Source organism: Paramormyrops kingsleyae, unplaced genomic scaffold (assembly GCF_048594095.1).
Source record: "Paramormyrops kingsleyae isolate MSU_618 unplaced genomic scaffold, PKINGS_0.4 ups41, whole genome shotgun sequence".
NCBI classification, from domain to species: Eukaryota; Metazoa; Chordata; class Actinopteri; order Osteoglossiformes; family Mormyridae; genus Paramormyrops; species Paramormyrops kingsleyae.
Genome location: NW_027325979.1, coordinates 38,947 through 61,069, shown reverse-complemented (window position 1 = coordinate 61,069; position 22,123 = coordinate 38,947). Strand labels below are relative to the sequence as shown.

General features: G+C 39.4%; 1 long non-coding RNA gene across 2 annotated transcripts; it reads left to right on the top strand.

Annotated features, from left to right (window-relative positions):
* The first annotated feature begins 10,874 nt into the window (after positions 1-10,874).
* Positions 10,875-20,763, top strand: LOC140586348 (uncharacterized). Of its 2 annotated transcripts, XR_011988179.1 has the most exons (5): positions 10,875-11,114; positions 13,368-13,514; positions 14,746-14,885; positions 19,625-19,772; positions 20,649-20,763. It is a non-coding gene; the product is annotated as an uncharacterized lncRNA (long non-coding RNA). The 2 variants fall into 2 exon arrangements; XR_011988178.1 differs by lacking the exons at positions 19,625-19,772; positions 20,649-20,763 and having other exon boundaries at positions 14,746-15,738.
* The last annotated feature ends 1,360 nt before the right edge of the window (positions 20,764-22,123 follow it).

The following is a 22,123-nucleotide window of genomic DNA, read 5'->3' as shown; positions in this document are numbered from 1 at the left end:
AGAGTACATTTATTATTTACTATTAGTAATGGACATTTAAAAGGTCTATAAACTGCATTCATTCCCATAACAGCATATAAAGTCCTCCCCCATATTTCTTTTAAGAATATGAAAATAATTTGTAAAACTCAAGAAGTCCCCATTTTCATGAAACTACTTTTTTGTATTTTCTTTCAACATTTCAAAATCTGGCCCGAAATTCTAGACTAATACAACAGGAGAGGAATTGTTTTTATACCACGAGGCAAGGTAATTTGGCACTTAAACATCTAGCTTTGTAAAAATGCAAGGACCCCATAGAAGCCCAGACAGTATAATATTGTTTTTTGTGAAGTGTGAGTTGTGATTGTGCCTGTAAGTTGTGCAGTGGTGAAACATAATTGGAATTGTTCCAGCATGGTGCTCGTACCTCCTCCAGACATTTCTGATTCCCTCTGGTGGCCAGCTGCCAGGGGTGGAATGCTCCTCTGCTTGTCATTTGCCCTTTGTGTTGCACTTGTTCTTTGTGTGATGTGATAGTGTGCCAGCAGTGGCGAACGTGCAAGCTGCACAGCATTCTTTAAAATACACTGCACCCTCCATATGTTGAACTTACAGTAAGTGCCTAAACTGAAAATCAGTAAATCACTGTTTTACTCATATTGGCCTGCTCCAACTTTCCTAGTGAGATAAGCATTGTTAAAGGAAACTGCACTTAAACCCAGTTGTCCTGAACACTTCCTGAACCAACTGACATTTGGTATTTGAGTCATTGACTGTGGTCATGCATATGCCCAATGACATCTGCTCTCTGCATACGTAAGCCTTTTTTTTCCCTGAATTACAGACTTAGCTGTTGGTAGAACTGAATTTAAGTTTGCGCAAAAAATCCTTGAACTTTTCGACAGGAAACTGATCCATAGGAAACAGGATTGGGGGAGGGGATGAGCTGATCCTATTAGCACTCCAGGGATGAGTGAGGCTGGAAAACCGGGCAACATACAAAACAGCCATTCTGGGTTTCTAGCGTATGTCAAACTGTAAACCAACAAGGACCAGACCACTGCTCCCCGACACTTTCTCAAACAGCAAATTCCTAACACTGCTACTTACTGGTGAGTAGGCTGGCTTGATTCCTAAACTTGTCTTTCAGTGCATGACACCTAGCTACCTCTGCATATGAAGTTTAGCAGCTGAACATAAATGGGCCTATGTGAATAACAGATATGATCATTGATCATATGATCCTTAGGAAAACAAACAATTCTTGACTTTTCCAGCTTCACTGTGTAATTAATGAAACTGTCATGCTAGGAATACGTCTTATCTATTATTGACAAAAACAAAAAAATAATAAAGAATCATTGAATCGCCTACCAGTAAACACAACAACATAGGTCTGCATACGTACAGTAAAAGGAATATAGGAAAAACTGAAAGGATGGAATGATTTGAATATGTGATTTTGCATTGATACAGCTGACGAAATGTCACGAATGAATTGAATGGCATGCTGTGACTCTGTGGGTGGCTCATCTCTTTGGACCCCTCATATTTCTGTCAAATTTATAAGACTGGCATGTCCAAGTCAATACGCTTATTTTTTCCATGTAGCTATTTGAAACAGACAACACTGGAAAATTAAATCCACTAATACTCTTCAGTAAGTCAGAGGGGAAAAGACTAAATAATTTTTTTTTTTTGGATTGCTATTTGGGAAGTAAGAACGTTTCTGGAGTTACTGTGTAAAACTTCCTGAAATACCAGGATCCCATAATACTCCTTGGATCAGGTAAGCTCAGGGTATACTGATTCTTTTAATAGAAAAACAACAAATTTATTAGAGTTTGTCTTTTAGGGGTTGGTGAAGAAATGCACATGACACAGGTGGTAGGTAATTGACCAGGGTGGCTTCTGTTGAACAGGAAGGAAGGCCATGAAGACAATTCCAAATCTGTCGGGCACAAGAGAAAAATACACAACACACAATTACTGTTTCATCTAATTCCATGAAATCCAACCTCACTTCACAAAGGATTGTGGGGCTCTCCCTGCGTAATGGCAATGAAAAGAAAAGATCGAGACAGGGTTTAAACTGAATGTTGAGGACAAACAGCAAGTTATTGTAGCAGGTGAAAAGATATGACACTACTCACCAGATTCCCTGCATGCTCAGGATGGACACCCATGAATTCTCCCTCTCATATTTCTCCTTTATATGTACAGTGAGGGAAATAATTATTTGACCCCCTGCTGAATTCTTAAGCTACCCATTAATAAAGAAATGGCAAGTCATAAATTTCACTGTTATGTTTATTTAAACAGCAAAACATTATTAACAAAACAAGCAAGAAAAAAATAATTATGTAACAGTTACCAACCAAATTGTCATTTATCTAGGAAAATAAGAGTCTTCTCACCCAGCTGCTTGGCGATGGTCTTGTATCCCTTTCCAGCCTTGTGTCACAATCTTATCCCTGACATCCTTGGAATGTTGTTTGGTTTTGGCCATGGCGCAGAGTTTGGAATCTGGATAGATTGATTGCGTCTACGGACAGGTGTCATTTATACAGGTAATGAGCTGAGAAGGCTCGCAATGTCAGCTCGCTACCTGTATAAAATACACCTGGGAGACAGAAATCTTGCTGATTGATAGGGGATCAAATACTTATTTCATTCATGAAAATGCAAATTAATTAATAACTTTTTTTAAAAGCATTTTTCTGGATTTTTTTGTTATTGTTCTGTCTCACTGTTCAAATAAACCTACCATTGCAATTATAGACTGGTCATTTCTTTGTTAGTGGGAAAACTTAAAATATCAGCAGAGGTTCAAACAATTTTTTCCCTGACTGTATATATTTTCCAATCTAAGATATCATACACATTTTTAGCTTTAGAGAATCCGTTACATTATCCTACTGTTGACTGGATCCTATTCACATTCTCTTCCTAATCAGAGAAGTTCCATCATCATCATCATCAAGCTTTTTTCACTCTTTTCTCTTCATAGCTAGCATATTGGTGTGGAACTTTGAAAATAACACATTTATGGCTCTGTGAATTAGGACTATATGCCTGTGATGGGAAGGTTTCTGGTTAAAATCCTGTAATCAACAGTGTGATGTAACCATTGACTCCATTTGCTCCAGGGATGGGCTAATTCTGCCTTTTCCAAAGCATGTTACTAGTAAATAAATGTATGTTAAGCCAAAAGCACTGACAAACTGAGAGTCACCAAGTCCAGAAGAATGGTGTAAGAAATTAATGCACAGAATAATAGGCAACCTGTGATTATGATATTCATAGCTTGTACCTGAAAGGAAAAAAAAATGGAATTCTGTGTAATAGAAAGTGAATATTAGGCAAAAAGGCTACCCAGAAATGGCCATATTACAATGATATATGGGAATATTTAGTGCCTAATCATAATTATACTGTATTCTGTTTCCATAGTGCTTCTAAGAAAGCAGGTGATTGCAAAATGTGTAGGAAGTACATTGTTATTGGTTTTAGGTTGTATTTTAGTATATATGAGCTTTGTTTCAATTACCAGAAATCATACTTAATTCATTGGAAATCAACACCCATCCATCCATTCACCTGCCGTAGGGCTGAGTAGACCATGGATGGGATGCCAGTCGATGAGAAAAACTCAAGCAGCAGACTCCCATCACGCTGTCACAAATATGCCAGTTCACCTTACCAAACTCCATGTCCTGTGAGACAATTGGGTGCCCAGAGACCACAGGCACACAGACAACTGAAGCCACAACCATGCAGATCTTTCCACATCATCATACAGTTCTTCAATTTTCAAATATACTCCCATTTCTACTGAAGCGTGTGTTTTCTTCCCAGCCAGGGGTGTATGCAGGGGCAGAACCACAGGGGCACTGACCCAAGCTGAAAGCTGATTGGCCCCTGAAGTGCCCGCTCCTCTGTCACTCACGGATTCAAAACATATCATTGGCTAATGAAATGGTCAACACCTCGCCCCTTTTGTGCTCCCCACCTCAAAAAAATCATAGAATCACCCCTTCTCCCAGCTTTGCTCAGTGACTTCACACCCCACGTCATTTGTCCCTCGCTCTCCCATCTGCTGTTTTTCGTCGCCTGGATTTTGAAAATTCCTTGGTGCGCAATTTTTCATAGGCAGTCATATTGCAAGAGCCCCAGTCTCCTTCAATTACACCATGCCCAGTATTAGAAGGCATCTGCTATAACATATTCAGTCTGGTACTACGGTGATATTTTCCCATCCTCCCTAAAATAATATTTCACAGTCAGATGGAAGAGAGCACAAGATAAAGAAGCATCAGAAAGGGTACATGAGGCCATATGAAATGCTGCTGTTTAGTTTTTATTGCCTAAACAAATTGAGGCAAACTCTTTTTTTTATGAATGTGGAAAATGGCTTTTTCAATACTAAGACAATTTAAAAGATGAAAGCAGAATGAAGAAAATTACATATATTCAGTGTGCTTTTTTGTATAATTTAAAAAAAATTGCAATATCAAAAAATGTGCTGGAAATATATATTGATTTGCATTTATATAGACATCAAGGACACATTAACATAGAGGGCAAAGTACTCAACGATCTTGCAAATTTCCTTATCTGAAAAACTCGGCTTTCGCTGGTGAATATTTTGCATAAAATGGCAAGCGAGTGAAATCTAAAACAGTTGCAGAGAAGCCAAAATAATCACACTGCTTTTAGAAATGAATGTATTAACATAATTTAGTTCAGTAAAGTAATCACAAGTTTTTGGTGTAAAATCCTTTTGGCTTATCCTTCTTTTAGCCTGTTTTTTTAACCTGATGTGCTTCTTTGGGATGCTGCTCCACATTTAGTTGGGTAGCATGGTGGCTCAGTGGGTAGGGTTGTAGGTTTGAATCTCACTTCTGATTTGCGTGTGTGTGTGTGTGTGTGTGTGTGGGTGTGGGGGGGGAGGGTATTTACAGTAAGACATCGTTATCAAACCTGTTACTTTTTAGCATGTGAAGACATTTTTCAGGCCCTCACAATATAAACCTCAATTTCTAAAAATCTATGGATGCAGTCAAAAAGCTGAAGTTGCCACAAATCTTGTATTGTGTTTGGTTGCTTGTGGTTAAGGTCAGGGCTGGGTAGGGGTTAAGGTTGTCATAGTTAGGATCAGGGTTATGCCCATAGAATGAATGGAGAGTCCCCACAATTAAATAAGTACCTCATCTCTCTCTCTCTCATGTACAATATGTGTTACATTGTGGTCATGTATGTGTTACATTGTGGGGACCTGTTATTTTGACCGTTTTTTGTTTCCCACAAGGAGACAGTCAATTTCATAAAAATCTGCGAGTGCAATCAAAAAACTAAAAATCTTAGTTTCTTATGGTTAAGATTAGGGCTGGGTTGGGGTTAAGGTTGTTGGGATTAGGGTTATGCCCATAGAAACCTGTGTGTATGTGTGTCTTTGTCTGGGGACTTTGCATGTTCTCCCTCCTTTGTGTGGGTTGCCTCTCACAGCTCAAAGACATGCAGGTAGGCTAATCAGTTTCTCAACCTTGCACATATTGTGAGTGTGTGGGTATATGTGTCTGTGATCAACTGGAATCCCAGTGTGTACCCCAGTCTTGTGCCTTATGTTGCCTGGAATTGACTTCAGGAAAAGTGCTTGGAAGATGGATGGATGCATGCATTTAACAATAACTTAAATAAACAACAACGAAAATAAAATCCAATATCCATTGTTAGAATAAATAAATCTGTGAATGGCAAATGCATGCCAAATACCAAAACTATGGTTGCTTCATAACCTTTCCCAAGAAATACTTAAAATGTTATTTTGCTCTGAATAATAGATGCATAAATACTGCTAGTATAGGCTTTCAGGTTCAAGTGTTTTGGTTGAGTGCAACCTTTATGAAAAAATATTCTGCCAGTGCTTCCTTTCAACAAACCAGTGGTCTGAATTTCACAGTTAGGAAAACTATGGACAGTTTTAGTGTTCTGTTATCTAATTGTGGTCTTTAATGGCAGTGCACTGTGCACAGTTCATCTGAGTTTATAAATCCTGCAATTGTATGTGTTAGATATTCTGGATATATCCTCCTGAGACCCAAGGAAAAAAGTGTCCTTCAATTTTAGGTTATTTGTCTTTGGAGGAAATAAGACATCTTAAAATTTAGATTTTTTCAAATTTATTTTTATTTTTAATTTCACAGCATGTCCTCTTTAGTGTACAACAGGAATAAATACGTTTCCTAACATCAGTGAAAAGATAGATGCAAAAATACAATGGACATAATGAATGGGTGGGGTCTCAGGAGGATATATATATATACATATATATATATGACAATGTTTTTTAGGGAAAGTTATTTGTGGAATTACCTTGAATAGTTCTTTTTTTGGATGAGGGCACACTGACTGAGGTAGGTAAATATAGCTGCTATAATGCTGTCCTGTGGCATTCTAGTGTACTCAATGAGCCCATGTCTTTCAACTGGATTATCACTGGTGATGCTGTGTGAACTGGAATATCACTGGTGATGCTCTGTGAACTGGAATATCACTGGTGATTTGGTGTGTAAACTAGTTAATCTAAACTGCCTTTGCTGTGTAACAGGGAGAGTGAATGTGTGTTTGTACAAATGGCCTGCATTGCATAAAGTGCATCTTGTGGTATGCTAATACATTGCATGTTTTTGTACATGCAGCATAGAAGTTACATAATTTGGTGGACATATTTTAGTTCTTGAATACATATGTGTATGATATTAAAAATGGCTACAAAAATTGGGTAACACTTTACAATAATTTCACTGTCATAATGCACTCATTATGCATTCATAGAACATTCATAAGCAGCATGTAAGTAAACCTTAACCCCCTAACATGCCTTTACAACTTTAATATACCTTAATAAGAAACATTAAATCATTACATGATTATTATGTTTGGTATTATCATACAATATTTGCTATTAATCTATATTAAAGCTGTTAAGGTATGTTACAATATACTTATATGCTGCTTATGAATATTCTATGAATGCATTATGATGGTGCACTAAATGTCCTGCGAATGCATAATGAAGGTGCAGTTAATGTAAAGCATTACTAAAAATTGACCTGTAGCTACTGGTAACAGAAAAATAAGATTGGAGATCAATGGCTTGTTTTCACATTTTATATCACATAGCAGCATCTCTTTTCCAATGGCCAGAGATAATAGGTCTGTTCGCACTAACCCAATTCAGAGTGCTGGGACGCTAGGATGAAATCGGGAATTGTAAGAAACATTTCTCCTCCCAGGCTGGCGATATAACTCTAATGGATTCATTACATTAAATGTGCCCCGTCTACGTGAAAATGTCTTGTAAAGATGATGGGGAGAGTATAAGCCAAGCTGTCTAAAGTGATAACAGTAGCCTTGAGCATTTGTATTCCCCCGAAGCCCTTTTCCTTCATTTGGTGTCGGAGATCGACAGTGTGCTGAAAGAGCCTACATCTCCACTGGATCATGTACAGACGCAGACCTTCAGAACGCAAACCTCATTTGCAACTGACAGCGGGGCCCCTGCGTCGCGCAATAAAAAACTATGTATTTGCATATTTCCTCTTAAGCACAAAGAGTCACATACAGACTGGCATTTTAATAGATGATGTGTTGCGTCTTCAACACTGAGAGCTACAGTGACAGCTATCTTTCTTTTGTACCACAAGCCAACCATTTCATTAAAAGCACCGATGCTTTTAAATACGCCTGTTAAGTCAAATGGAAATTCCTCACACATTCCTTGCTGTCTGAAGCCATATTCCACTTTACGGAAAACATTGATTGAGTTTGAAAATAGCCTGTTGCTGAAGTAGACTAATATCAACTTTCACAGCACTTCGCAACATTCTTTCATGTTAATATTTGTCAGGAAACCATAGCTGCTTATAGGGAAATGTCAGCACTTATTTTAAGTGGCACAGTTTAACTCAACTTTTTACTTTCTGAATTTGGAAAAATAATCACTGAAATCTTATTGGGCCATGTAAAACATGCTTCTCTAATTGGTTATTTAGTCAGATTGGATACAGTCCAGTATTTCAGTGTTGAATAACATGATTGGCTAAACTTGTCATACTAGTTCTCATTAAAAACCACAGTGTTTGTTTTATTGTTCTATGGGACAGTGCAAGCTGGAGGATAAGTTGAAAGTTCAATATATGGGGAGAGATACTCCAGTTTGTTGTCTTTCTGTCAAAACCATCCAAAGAAAGAGAAAGAAAAACAGGGAAAAGCAGTAGTACCGTAAATAAAGGGACAATCTGAGATGGGAGACAAAAGAAAAACAGGGAGGATCCAGCTGTCTCAGAATGTGGGAGTATGTTCTCCTGATGCTACAGGGGCGCTGGCCGCCTCCTTCCTCTCCTCGTCTGCCCGGCTTCCCTCATCTTTACTCACCGTTATTCCTCTCCCTGCTCCAGAAAATGTCAGGAAAAGCTGCAGATTTCCCAGACCTCCTCAGCAGGAGGGACCAATCACCCTGGTAACCCCCTTTACGTACCCAATGAAAGGGGCAGGAAAGGAAAGAAAAGGCTCTTTATGTGTGCCCCCCCCCCGTTGTAGCACACTGCAGTCCAGTCTCGAAACATGTGGATGGGTTCCCATGTCTAATGATTGCAGGCTAGTGATGGTGGCAATTGGGGGAGGGGGGAGTGGGACAGTTATTTAATTTGTAAGTCATTTGATTTGTGGAAAGGAACCTAGTTATCCTAATTCATAAAGCGTGGTTTTACAGTAACGTGACTTTGTAAGTTCTCTTACTATCCCTTACACTAGAGGTTTTAAACAAGCATTTAAAAAATTTTCAAAATGCTGGGAAATGCATAGTTGGCTTTAGGACCTGCTCATATTTACATTTAATTTTCTGGTTGGTGCTTTTCTTCAAAGCGACTTATAGACCAGAAACAAAATAATACATGTTAAACAAAAGACACAAACCAAGACCACAAAAATATTACTCTATAATGTGGGATTACAGCAATATTGTATAAGAAAATATGTGCCAATATTACATAGCGGCCTCTTTTATTTAACATAAAATTTATTGCACTTATAACTCAGCTCAAACTACTAACCAAGAGCAAAAGCTATATACACTCACCTAAAGGATTATTAGGAACACCTGTTCAATTTCTCATTAATGCAATTATCTAATCAACCAATCACATGGCAGTTGCTTCAATGCATTTAGGGGTGTGGTCCTGGTCAAGACAATCTCCTGAACTCCAAACTGAATGTCAGAATGGGAAAGAAAGGTGATTTAAGCAATTTTGAGCGTGGCATGGTTGTTGGTGCCAGACGGACCGGTCTGAGTATTTCACAATCTGCTCAGTTACTGGGATTTTCACGCACAACCATTTCTAGGGTTTACAAAGAATGGTGTGCAAAGGGAAAAACATCCAGTATGCGGCAGTCCTGTGGGCGAAAATGCCTTGTTGATGCTAGAGGTCAGAGGAGAATGGGCCGACTGATTCAAGCTGATAGAAGAGAAATTTTGACTGAAATAAACACTCGTTACAACCGAGGTAGGCAGCAAAGCATTTGTGAAGCCACAACACGCACAACCTTGAGGCGGATGGGCTACAACAGCAGAAGACCCCACCGGGTACCACTCATCTCCACTACAAATAGGAAAAAGAGGCTACAATTTGCACGAGCTCACCAAAATTGGACAGTTGAAGACTGGAAAAATGTTGCCTGGTCTGATGAGTCTCGATTTCTGTTGAGACATTCAAATGGTAGAGTCAGAATTTGGCGTAAACAGAATGAGAACATGGATCCATCATGCCTTGTTACCACTGTGCAGGCTGGTGGTGGTGGTGTAATGGTGTAGGGGATGTTTTCTTGGCACACTTTAGGCCCCTTAGTGCCAATTGGGCATGGTTTAAATGCCACGGCCTACCTGAGCATTGTTTCTGACCATGTCCATCCCTTTATGACCACCATGTACCCATCCTCTGATGGCTACTTCCAGCAGGATAATGCACCATGTCACAAGGCTCAAATCATTTCAAATTGGTTTCTTGAACATGACAATGAGTTCACTGTACTACAATGGCCCCCACAGTCACCAGATCTCAACCCAATAGAGCATTTTTGGGATGTGGTGGAATGGTCCGAATACCATTTTTTGAGCTTCGAGTATTCGGTAGTGATCAACATCGAATATTCGAAGCTTCGGTGGGAGGGGGCTGAATATATTCTTATCTCTAATAAAGGCAGGAATCTCTCTGTGTGTGTCTGTCTGTTGCATTTTTATGTCGAGAACCGTTCATCCAACTGCTGCGGACGCAAGGGAGTGCAAAGTCGCATTTTTGTGTAATATGGATACAGGCAAGTCGCGACACTTTCAGAATGATTAAAATTTTAATAAATGACAGAACAGCACGAACCGAAAGCCGGGCGCTACATGCGGCCCGGACGGGGTTTATATTATTTAAGAACGAACACTGCACTATAATACAAAACAATAACAGGTCTGTTAGAGCAATACTTTAAATAAGGTAGCCCAACATTTATCAATTAACGAAGTTCAACGAATTTAATACATAAAGAACACGGCAGCAGCATATACTTTCAATAAAATCACACATTTTAATTAACGAACAGTTTAAATAAAATTAAATGAATTCCCTTATAGAATAAAAACAGAAAACAACTTGTTGTGCTGTAGTGGTAGGCCAGTTTTAAATCGCATATTTGATACATTGCCTTTATTTTATCTTCAGTCAATTTAAAGTGCTCCCACACAACTGAGGTCTTCGGTAAGAGATAAAGTAAATCCATGGGCGTAAATCCCGGGGGGGGCGGAGGGGACATGTCCCCCCCTATCCGAGGGTTGTCCCCCCAAAAAAAATTATAAAAAAAAAAAACATCGCACTATCTATTGTGAAAAATACATGTATGTATACCTAAAATAATTCTGTAAGTAGAAAAAAAAACAAACGCAAAAAATGCATTTAGAAACAGTTGAGTTCCCCCTCCCCTTCCTCACAGTGGTTTGGCCAACTGCCTGCTTTCCCAGGTCATCTCACCTACTCTACACACACGAATCAGGTGTGTGGCTGCGGCTCAATTAATGTTGAACTCCAGTAAGTAGGGTATTTTATTCACTTTAAATAAAGCGATTCTCTTTAATGTAGTTGATGCAGACTCATTCATAAATTAGTTGCGGCAAAAATGCTGATTACCGATGTAATTTTCCACGAATCTGCTATATTAGCGATTAAAATATTACTTATCTAGTTAACGTTAGCTTGTTTACAATAGCTTGTTGCATAGTACACTGCAACTAACACGCCAAAGCCGTTTTCCATGCATTGTTTTATTTGTGACGACTTGGCATAATGTTAACTTAACATTAACGGCCACAATTAGCATATTGTGTAGCTGTGCATTTACTAAATGAGCACTGTGCTACGTCCGAACTGACCCCACTGTATTTTTTTTGTTTAATCAATATCTATTATGCATTTAAACAGTCATGTTTAAATTTTATTGTATGTTGATGGCTTGACTGTAAACAACATAACAAACAATGCAATAAATAGTTTTGAAGAAAAATCTGCTTTGTCATTGAACCTGAGAAAAACTTTGAAAATAACCATAATGACGCAGTCTCCATGCTACAATAATAATGATAGAAGCAAAGTTTTTCATTGTGGGGACATATCTTTATAAGTACAATGTGACTGTATTATTTGTGTCCCCTTCAAAAATTGTTCATGAGAAATTTTATATTTATTGTCCCCCCCTACTGTTAAATGAAATTTACGCCCATGAGTAAATCACGATGTTGGCGTTGCCGCAAGGGCTAGTCATTTAAGCGCGAATGAGAACCGTTTCGCAGGGATCGATGTCACGTGTTGTCCCCCCCCAATATTCGAATCTCAAACTGAAAACTCGAATGCCATCCCTCCAAACGAATATTCGAATATTGTGGTCCAGCCCTACAAATCTCCATCAACTGCAAGATGCTATCCTGTCAATATGGGCCAACATTTCTAAAGAATTACCTTGTTGAATCAATGCCACATAGAATTAAGGCAGTTCTGAAGGCGAAAGGGGGTCAAACACCGTATTAGTATGGTGTTCCTAATAATCCTTTAGGTGAGTGTATACATACATACAAATATACACATGAACCCAAAACAGAAAGAGCACATTCCCTTAAATTAAACTAGTATGCAGAGAGTTGCAGTCTGAATGAATAAGTAATAAATCCCTTCTTGAAGCTAGAGGATTCTATAAATTAGTTACTTTAATACACAATAAATCTAACTTCAATGTGAAATGGATAACAATAACAGAAACTACATTTATACAATTGAAAGTTAAGTCTGAATTGCTTCCAGCTGTTAATCGCCCCATGAATGACAGAGAGAAGGCCGGGCTTCTCTTTATGGAGGCATCCCTTAATTAAGCAGTGCTGGACATGAAACTCTAGCAAATCATATGAAGATGACACATAAAAAGCCAGGCTTCCTGTGGTGCTCTGTGTTATACTCTTGGATATGGGAACTGCCATATGTCACTGCTTAACTTGTGTGGGGAGTGCTCTGTTTAAGATTTTTTTAATCTAGTTGAAATGCTGGTGGCTCTCAAATTATTTACCAAGTTGCACCTGTATTAAAAATGTGTCAAAGGGGCAACATGTTGACAGTTCTTCCCTTTATGGTGTTAGTTGAGGCCAGGAGGGAGGAACAGCTGTGGGGAACTCTGAGGAGTGTTTAAAACAGGTCTGAGGACCCATTCCTGTGCTGGACATAAATTAACTTTAATGCTGGCAAATCAGCAGAAAAGTAGTCAACTAAGTGAAGTTGGATGAATGTATTATTCACCTATAATACCTGTTGCTTAGGGTGGCATGGTTAGGCAGTGGTTAGCACTGCTACCACACACCTCTGGGACCTGGGTTCGAGTGTCTACTAGGGTTCCATGTGTAGAGTTTGCATGTTGTCCTTGTGGGGTTTCCTCTGGTTTCCTCCTGCAGTCCAAAAACATGCTGAGGCTGATTGAAGTTACCAAATTGCTTGTAGGTGTGTGATAGGTTGGTGTGCCATCCTGGATTGATCCCTGCTTTATCCCTATAGACTCTAGTCACCCTGAATAGGAAAAGTGGTTTCAGAAAATGGATGGCTGGATCGATCACTCAATTTAAACTTTGTTCAATAACTACACTCTCAAAGGAAACATCGGGGACACCTGCTCTTTCCTACAAAGACACTGACCAGACTAATTCACATTAAAGGTACAATCCTGTAACTAATTTCACTTGTTAGATCCATTTCAGTGAAGAGGGGAGGGGGGCTGAGGAAAGATTTTTAAGATGCTGTGTTTTGCAGGAGACTGAGCGAGTGCCTTTGAATGGGGCATGTGACCAGGTGCCAGGTGGGCAGGAGTAGGGACAGAAGTGCCACACTGCTAAGAAGTCTACCATGTGTATCTGGAACTGTCTGCCATCCAAAGGACTTTCAGCCAACAGCAAGCTAGTGAGTGAAAACAGGTCATTGATGAAAGAGCTTAAAGTCTAACAGAAATTGTGCAGATCAATAGACGGTCTACAACTGGCAATGCAGTATGTTGCTGGTGCCAAATGGACAGTAAAAGAATGCACATAGGACTACTAAAAGAATGTACCTTGATATGACAATATGGAGGATTGAAAAAATAGCTTGGCCTGATAGGCTGGTGGTTGTCATGGTAGTGATTGTGCGGTATTTTGATGCAGGCCAATATCTGAATATCATTGGTAAATAAGTATAGGCCTTCATACTAGCAGAGTTTTACCATGGAATAGATTATTTTTTTCTGTGAGATAATGCCCATAGCCAGGAAGATTGTCCAGGAATGGCTTCATGAACATGACAAATAGTGCATCTTAGTGAAGTGTCCTGCCCAGTCACCAGATCTCTGTCTGGAGGATGAGATGGCACATGCGCCTCAGGGTAGAGATCCACTTCTGGCTAATTCAGATATGGGAAGTAATGGGTCAGCATGGGCTGGAATCCACATGGAATGCTTCTGATACTCTGTTCAGGACCATGACCTGAGTGCAAAATAAGGTCGCAAATGTTTATTATTCTCTGAGTATGTTTGCCTTTTTTTCCAGAATGACACGTATGATCAGTTTTACAAGTTCCTGCACTACTAACTAACTAATAATCACAGTGTTGCATATTATTGAGTTGTTATGAATATAGTGTATTGCTGGAGATTATGAACAAACTATGTTGCGTATTGAAAAGGAATCAGTTTTCACCCTGCGTATGCATTTGATTATGTGTAGTTGATGCAATCTATAGTGTCATGTAGAGAACACTGACGTAAGTAATATGAAAATCTGTTATATTAATTACAAATGAACACAGAAAAAGTGGGTTAGTAATAATGGTACACTAACCCAAAATATTAACAAAGCACATTTAAAATATCATGCATGGACATCTTCACATTTAAGGTTGTAAAAGCAAATGTGGTCAAACTCCATATTGTTCATTTTGAATGCAGTCGTCATATGCTGGTTGACATTTAATACTATAGCACTGTGGAGTACACTTTCAGGCCCATTCATTTCTGGCTGGCAGTGTCCACTGTCATCTGCCCTGATCAATCGAGCGCTAGAAGACAGAGTTTCTGTACTGCTGTTTCCTGGCTGAAGCAATATCAGAGCAGTTGTGTAGGGACAAAACAACCATGTCATTGTGCCTTTTATGCTGGCAGTCTACTGAGGAGTCTTTGAAGATGGAGATAAAGGGACTAGAGGCTTCCAACTGGCACTAGGACACAACCATCTGGAGAGATCCTGACGGACCTTGCTGAGCCAAGGAGGACCCTGTCAGAATGATGGAGTTGTCCTCTAGGTACCATTTTGTGAATGAATGCCCCTGCTTGACTTTCTTCCCAGTGTCTTTCACTTATTGTTGGCCTCCACTGGACTTTGATTTATCCTCCTTTGAAATGTGTTAATAGTGAGTAAATCTGTAGTTTTGTAAACTCTGTCTATGCAAAACATCAGGATAATTTGGTATGCTAAAGTAAAGACCAATATTTGTTTAAATATTAGAAGCACTGCATATTCTCCAGCATTCACTTCTGTAATTGGATGCTTGCTAATTGGAATCCAGATATTTTTCCTAATTTAAAGCTACCAGCCCATTGGATATACCATACACAGTACTGGAAGGTTGATGCCTTCTTTGGCTGAACAACAGTGTCTCTGATAAACAAACAAGAGAACAACACTGATATGTGCACTTGCACCTTAGAATGTGCCACAAGCTTTAACGATGCCCCTCCTGAAATCCAGGGTAAAGATAATCTTCCATGATGAAGAAAGACTTCTAAAAAAATCTAACTGTGAGCCACCATGCACAACAGAATCTGTCTGACTCGATAGCGGGAAGCCGTGACAAGCGACACATTTGTTTGAGGCTCGAGGTAAACAAGTGAACAGTCTTTACAGAGAAAACTGCCACATTTGTCCTGTGTTCAGTCTGCCTGGGAAAAAGGACCAGCAATTCTCCCTTTGTTAGGATTAGTTCTTTAATTGATAATTAATTTTTGTGTTGTTGTGAAATCAGTTACAGAGGTTAAACATTTAAGTGAATAGATTCAAACGTCTATTTGGGTAAACAAGGTGTCTTGTACTCAGGAAAGTTTTGGGAATATGAAAACCACAGAAGGATGGGCTTTCGTGTCCCTTAATGCAGAAGGTTTGTGTGCAATTTACAACTGAATAATGATTCTACTGATACTTTAATTTTTTTTAAAATAAGAATGAAATAAAACCATTAGATGTGTGAACAGTGGTATGATTTTTTTCTGCTTTGTACAGTACACTACAGCATCCACAGTCTCCCAATCGCATCTTAGTTTTTTGTGTTTTTGTGTTCTTTGTCCCTGTGAGTAGACAATACCAGCACAGCAAATAACAGAGTATTGATCCAGAACTGCCTCATTTTTTAAACACTTAGAGATGTGCTTTGCACTCAGTTGACTTCTTGCCAGCCCTGGCCACTGTTACTTCCTTGTTTTAATGTTCGCTAGCTGGCTGGTTTCCATTGGCCAGGCTAACCCCAGGAGCTTGGAAGTGCCTCAGAAGCTGCATGGTGGAAGTCCTGTGGCACTGTAGTTCACACATGGTGGGGGGCTAATGGACCTTGATAGGATATAATAAAGAGTGGAGGTGTTATTAAAGGGGTGAAACCAGGGCTAAACCATCTGTTTTTGTGGTGGAGAGCACCAATGCCTGCAGACGCCCTGGTGGGAGTCTTCCTTTGACCCAGGACAGTTCGCTCCCAGGGCTCATAATTCACAAGCAAAATCCCATGTGGGCTTTCTGAGCTGATTCTTTCTTTTATCCCTCGTCTCTCTGAATGGCTCCAAGCTATTGGATTTGGAGAAGGGGGCCACAGAAGGTCCAGTTTACACTGAAACTAACAATAATATGGTTTAAAATTGCTTTATGTAGTTTAAAAACTCCTAACCATCACCATAAGTGGATTATGAAGTGGTAAGTGGTTATTAAAATAGGACACTGCATGATCTCACAGCAAAACTATTAAATAGATTAATTGTATATTTACTTCAGAGCATAGATAGATAGATGGATGGATGGATGGATGGATGATAGGCTTTGTTGATTGCAAGGAGACATCTGGTTGCAAACAGCAAAACAATATATATCAAGGGCACTGACATACATAGCACAGATAGACAAGGCAGGAGACAAAAACAGAAAAGAAAATACATTAGGAGTGGAGTGCACATGTGATATAAATACAGTGGTACCTCGGTTCTCGAACTTAATCCGTTCCGGACTCCGGATCGAATCCTAAAAAGTTCGAGTTCTGATCGAATTTGTCCCATAAGAAATAATAGAAAACCAATTAATTGGTTCCCTGTCCCCCAAAATTACACCTAAATATGTAAATATGTTTTATTTTTTTAGCATTTAAACACAAAATGAACAGGATAAAACAAGAAGAGCATTTTCTTCTTAATGGCTTCCAAAACGATAAAGATCTTATCCCAACATTACCCCTGTCCTGCCCCAATCGTCCGCTCATTTAAATTTATCACTTTTTTGGTTATATTGTTTTATACAAAATATCGTATTGTACAGAGTATTAAAGGACGGCTCAAGAATAAAATACAGTGGTACCTCAGAACTCGAACTTAATCCGTTCAGAACTCCGGATCGAATCCTAAAAAGTTTGGGTTCTGATCGAAATTTCCCCATAAAAAATTATGGAAAACAAATTAATCTGTTCCCGGCCCCAAAATATTATGCCTAAATATGTTTTTTTTTAGCATTTAAACACAAAATGAACCGGATAAAACAAGAAGAGCACATACTGTACTAAACACATTAAGGACATTTATCAAAACAGTAATTTGTAAAGTAAGAAAATAAATGTATCCAATGTGTAAAGTTAAAAAAAACCAATGTGTCCTGCTCCAATCGTCCGCTCCTTCCGTGTGCCACGCCCCCTCATTAACCTCGTGTGGGATCTCCATGTGATCAGCTGTTTCTGGATGTTGTCATTAGTCCTCTGTATTTTCATTAGTTCTCCGCATTTCAGTTTGTTTCCCCAGTCCGGTCATTGGGTGCATTCGACTTGCTTACAGCGCTGGCTTAAAGCAATGCGTTCTGATCCTGACGCAATGCATTAGGGTTAGATGCATTGCGACCTCTCACCCGGCTGCACAAACTGGTACCGCCTCCGTGACGACATACCTTTACCCTTATTGGCTGAAGAGTTTAATTACACGCATGACGTTTGTATCCCAGGCAGTTCCGATGCGTAATCTGCTATTTCTCCCGAATATCACAGTAAAGCAGTGAGAACTGATTTTCAGTTAATTTACCTGGTAAAATAAAGTTTAAATAAATGACATAAATGCTCTAAAGTTGTGAAGAAGACATTCAAGTAAGAATTGCATTGTAGTATGACTCATTTCCTGGCGCGTACAATTTATATTAGGTCAGCATTCACGGTTCGACTTCTGATATTCAGATCGAGTTCTAGGTCAAACTGGTTTGTTCGACTTTCAAGAAATTCGAGTTCTAGTGAGTTGGAGAACCGAGGTACCACTGTAGTTGTAAAATAAAAAAATAAAATAAATATATATATATATATATATACACACACTCACCTAAAGGATTATTAGGAACACCATACTAATACGGTGTTTGACCCCCTTTCGCCTTCAGAACTGCCTTAATTCTAAGTGGCATTGATTCAACAAGGTGCTGAAAGCATTCTTTAGAAATGTTCGCCCATATTGATAGGATAGCATGTTGCAGTTGATGGAGATTTGTGGGATGCACATCCAGGGCACGAAGCTCCCATTCCACCACATCCCAAAGATGCTCTATTGGGTTGAGACCTGGTGACTGTGGGGGCCATTTTAGTACAGTGAACTCATTGTCATGTTCAACAAACCAATTTGAAATGATTCGAGCTTTGTGACATGGTGCATTATCCTGCTGGAAGTAGCCATCAGAGGATGGGTACATGGTGGTCATAAAGGGATGGACATGGTCAGAAACAATGCACTAAGGGGCCTAAAGTGTGCCAAGAAAACATCCCCTACACCATTACACCACCACCACCAGCCTGCACAGTGGTAACAAGGCATGATGGATCCATGTTCTCATTCTGTTTACGCTAAATTCTGACTCTACCATTTGAATGTCTCAGCAGAAATCGAGACTCATCAGACCAGGCAACATTTTTCCAGTCTTCAACTATCCAATTTTGGTGAGCTCGTGCAAATTGTAGCCTCTTTTTCCTATTTGTAGTGGAGATGAGTGGTACCCGGTGGGGTCTTCTGCTGTTGTAGCCCATCCGCCTCAAGGTTGTGCGTGTTGTGGCTTCACAAATGCTTTGCTGCATACCTCGGTTGTAACGAGTGGTTATTTCAGTCAAAGTTGCTCTTCTATCAGCTTGAATCAGTCGGCCCATTCTCCTCTGACCTCTAGCATCAACAAGGCATTTTCGCCCACAGGACTGCCGCATACTGGATGTTTTTCCCTTTGCACACCATTCTTTGTAAACCCTAGAAATGGTTGTGCGTGAAAATCCCAGTAACTGAGCAGATTGTGAAATACTCAGACCGGCCCGTCTGGCACCAACAACCATGTCACGCTCAAAATTGCTTAAATCACCTTTCTTTCCCATTCTGACATTCAGTTTGGAGTTCAGGAGATTGTCTTGACCAGGACCACACCCCTAAATGCATTGAAGCAACTGCCATGTGATTGGTTGATTAGATAATTGCATTAATGAGAAATTGAACAGGTGTTCCTAATAATCCTATAGGTGAGTGTACTGTATATATGCAGCATGTTCTACTCTGCTTTAAATGGTGTGTTCTAAAAGTGTGTTGTTGGGCTGCGGGTGAGGGCAGGCATGTCAGGATGAGGCATTTTAATTCTTGATACCAGCAGGGAGAAAAGATCCCTAGAAGTGTTTCTGAGTGCAACATGGCAGAATAAGCCGATGGCTAAAGGTGCTCCAAGAGAGTGCCCCATGGAAGGGATGGGTAGAATTGTATATGATGTTTTCCATTTTTCCCCACATCTTCTCTGCAGCTACTACCAGAAGGTTCATGGTCTGTCCTGTGATCGGCCTCTCAAAGGCCTTCATGAAGCGTGAAGTGAAAGCAACTGCTCTGAAGTCCTTAAGGCTCCCCGGAGCACCCCGTTTTTGGTCCCTGGAACATATAGGATGTCTTCCTGGGTAGGAGAACCGTCTGCAGGCTCAGGGATAGGGAGAACAGGTCCTGAAGCACCCTGGGGCTGATTCCATCAGACCCTGCAGCCAGTCAGGGAGGTGGGATGAGGATGAGACCTTGGGTATATATGGTCTTCATTGAACTACCCAGATTCAAGCTGCCTTGTATACAAAATTCAGAAAAGATTCCATTATTCCAATATCCATTATTTGAAAATATTTAGAAATTAAGTGGTTGTGTAACAGGTAATAGTCTTCACAGCAGGTAGCCCCCCCACTCCAGGCTTGCATAAACGCACCATTCATGATCATGCAAGCCACGTGTGAGCCTCTCAAGAATGTTGCCAGAAACTTCTCGCATTGATTTGCTCTCTGCATCCCTCCTGCTTGAAGGCATCCACTTCTCAATCTTATTATCCACTCAACCTGTTTTTTTTCCACTGTATTATTTGATTTTCCTTTCTTCTTTATATTTTTGGTCTCTCTTCTTCATTAATTAAATATTAGCCAACCTCTTTTAATAGCCCTTAAGGGCGTTCATTACTGTGCAAAATAGTTAAGCATGTGGAAAGTGTTTGATATCCCTCCCCATACCCCCGACCTGCTCTCTTTTTGCTTTTGGTTTTTCCATTAGATTTTTTTCTCTGCAGATTACTGCTACTAACTGTTATCTTCTCATAGCATCTACAGCCATGATACAAATATCCTAGATACATAATATTAAAAAAATAAAAGACTCTAGCAGCATAATGGGAAATATCTTTGAACTGATCCTGAAACCTATGGCAGGGACTTGTGGAATCTGCACTGTTTCTGAAATGCAGTTTTTGGTTACATGACAATTGCTTATTATTAATACTACTCATTTCATTTATTTGGCAGAAAGCAGCATCAGCCAGTCTCTGGAGCAAGTGGGGGTTGTGGACTGGTGATCCTATTACAGGCACACTGTCCCCCAAGAAAAGGTTATACTACTACTACAACTACTATTACTACTACTACTTCTAATAATAATAATAATAATAATAGTCTTCACTTTTGTACAACATGTACATTATGGATTCAAACACAGAATGTGGATTACAACAAAACCAGGATTAATTCTGTGTCTGTTTACTGTGGCGTAACAAGAGAGGGGCCTTACATTTCAGTCAGATTTAGATTGCATTGTTCTTTGGGAGGAAGCACAATTTAAGGGTTAGTCTTCCATTTCATTATATACTGAAACATACTGTATGTCATGCACTAGTATTATGGTGAAAAAAATCAGGGTTAGGGTTAGATTAAGATCCATGTCAGTATTATTTACATGTCAGGAATGGGAAGGACCTTTTGGATTATCAGTGCACATGACTGCGATATTAGAGGACTTAAATAAAAAGCCAGTGAGACTTGCATGATTTTCATATGACAGATTTTTTTCTATTAAATGCATTGCTCAGAAAAAGCTCCATCCTTCCGGTTATCTTCCATAAGAGCTTTTGGCCATAGTAAGCTTTTCCCAAGCAGCCCAGGACACCAAGGCAGAGAACCGTCTCGAATCACTTGCACCTACCCATACAAACATTATGGGCAACTTAGCAATGCCATATTACTGAATCGCGTGGTTTTAGACAGGGGGAAATAAACATAATATTCACCAAGAGACAACATGTACAGTCCACACTCACAGCTTGCTTGGAAACAGCATTTAGTAGGGAAGGTGTTCCCTTACAGGTTTACTGTGATTGTCATAATGGCACTCTTCACATTAACAGTGAATTGTCTTTATGTACAATTTTGCAGCTTAATCGGTTGGCCTTATTTGAAAACATTAGCATAAGACTTGATTCATGGCAGACATTTGCATGGCGCGCTTTATGACTTTTAGAAGTGCCACCATTAATTGCTCTGGTACTTACTGTATTACTTTTTTCTTTTTTGCATTAATGGTTGAATTAAAACATTGGAGAAAAGTACAGTTTCATGTCTAATATGAGAAAGCACCAAACAAGCATAAGGTAAACAGCCATATTGAAACAGGAATATTGTGTGGAAGGGGAATTTTGGGTGACAGTTTACTTGAAGTTGTCATCTATAATGTATTATAAATACCTTTATAATGCATTATAATGGTCATTATTAAGGATTATTCTCTCTCATTCATCTCATCGCTTATTAAGGATGTTTTGTACTGTATTAGGAAGGTGGATTACAGATGACAGCTTCATAAAACATTGATAATGCATAATAAATATGGATATAATATATTATAGCTTTTTCTAAATCATTATAGCCATGTTTATAATGCTTTATGAAGGCATTATAATGTGTTGTGAATGTGCACATAGACATGGCATTCATAGAAAGTGTTACAA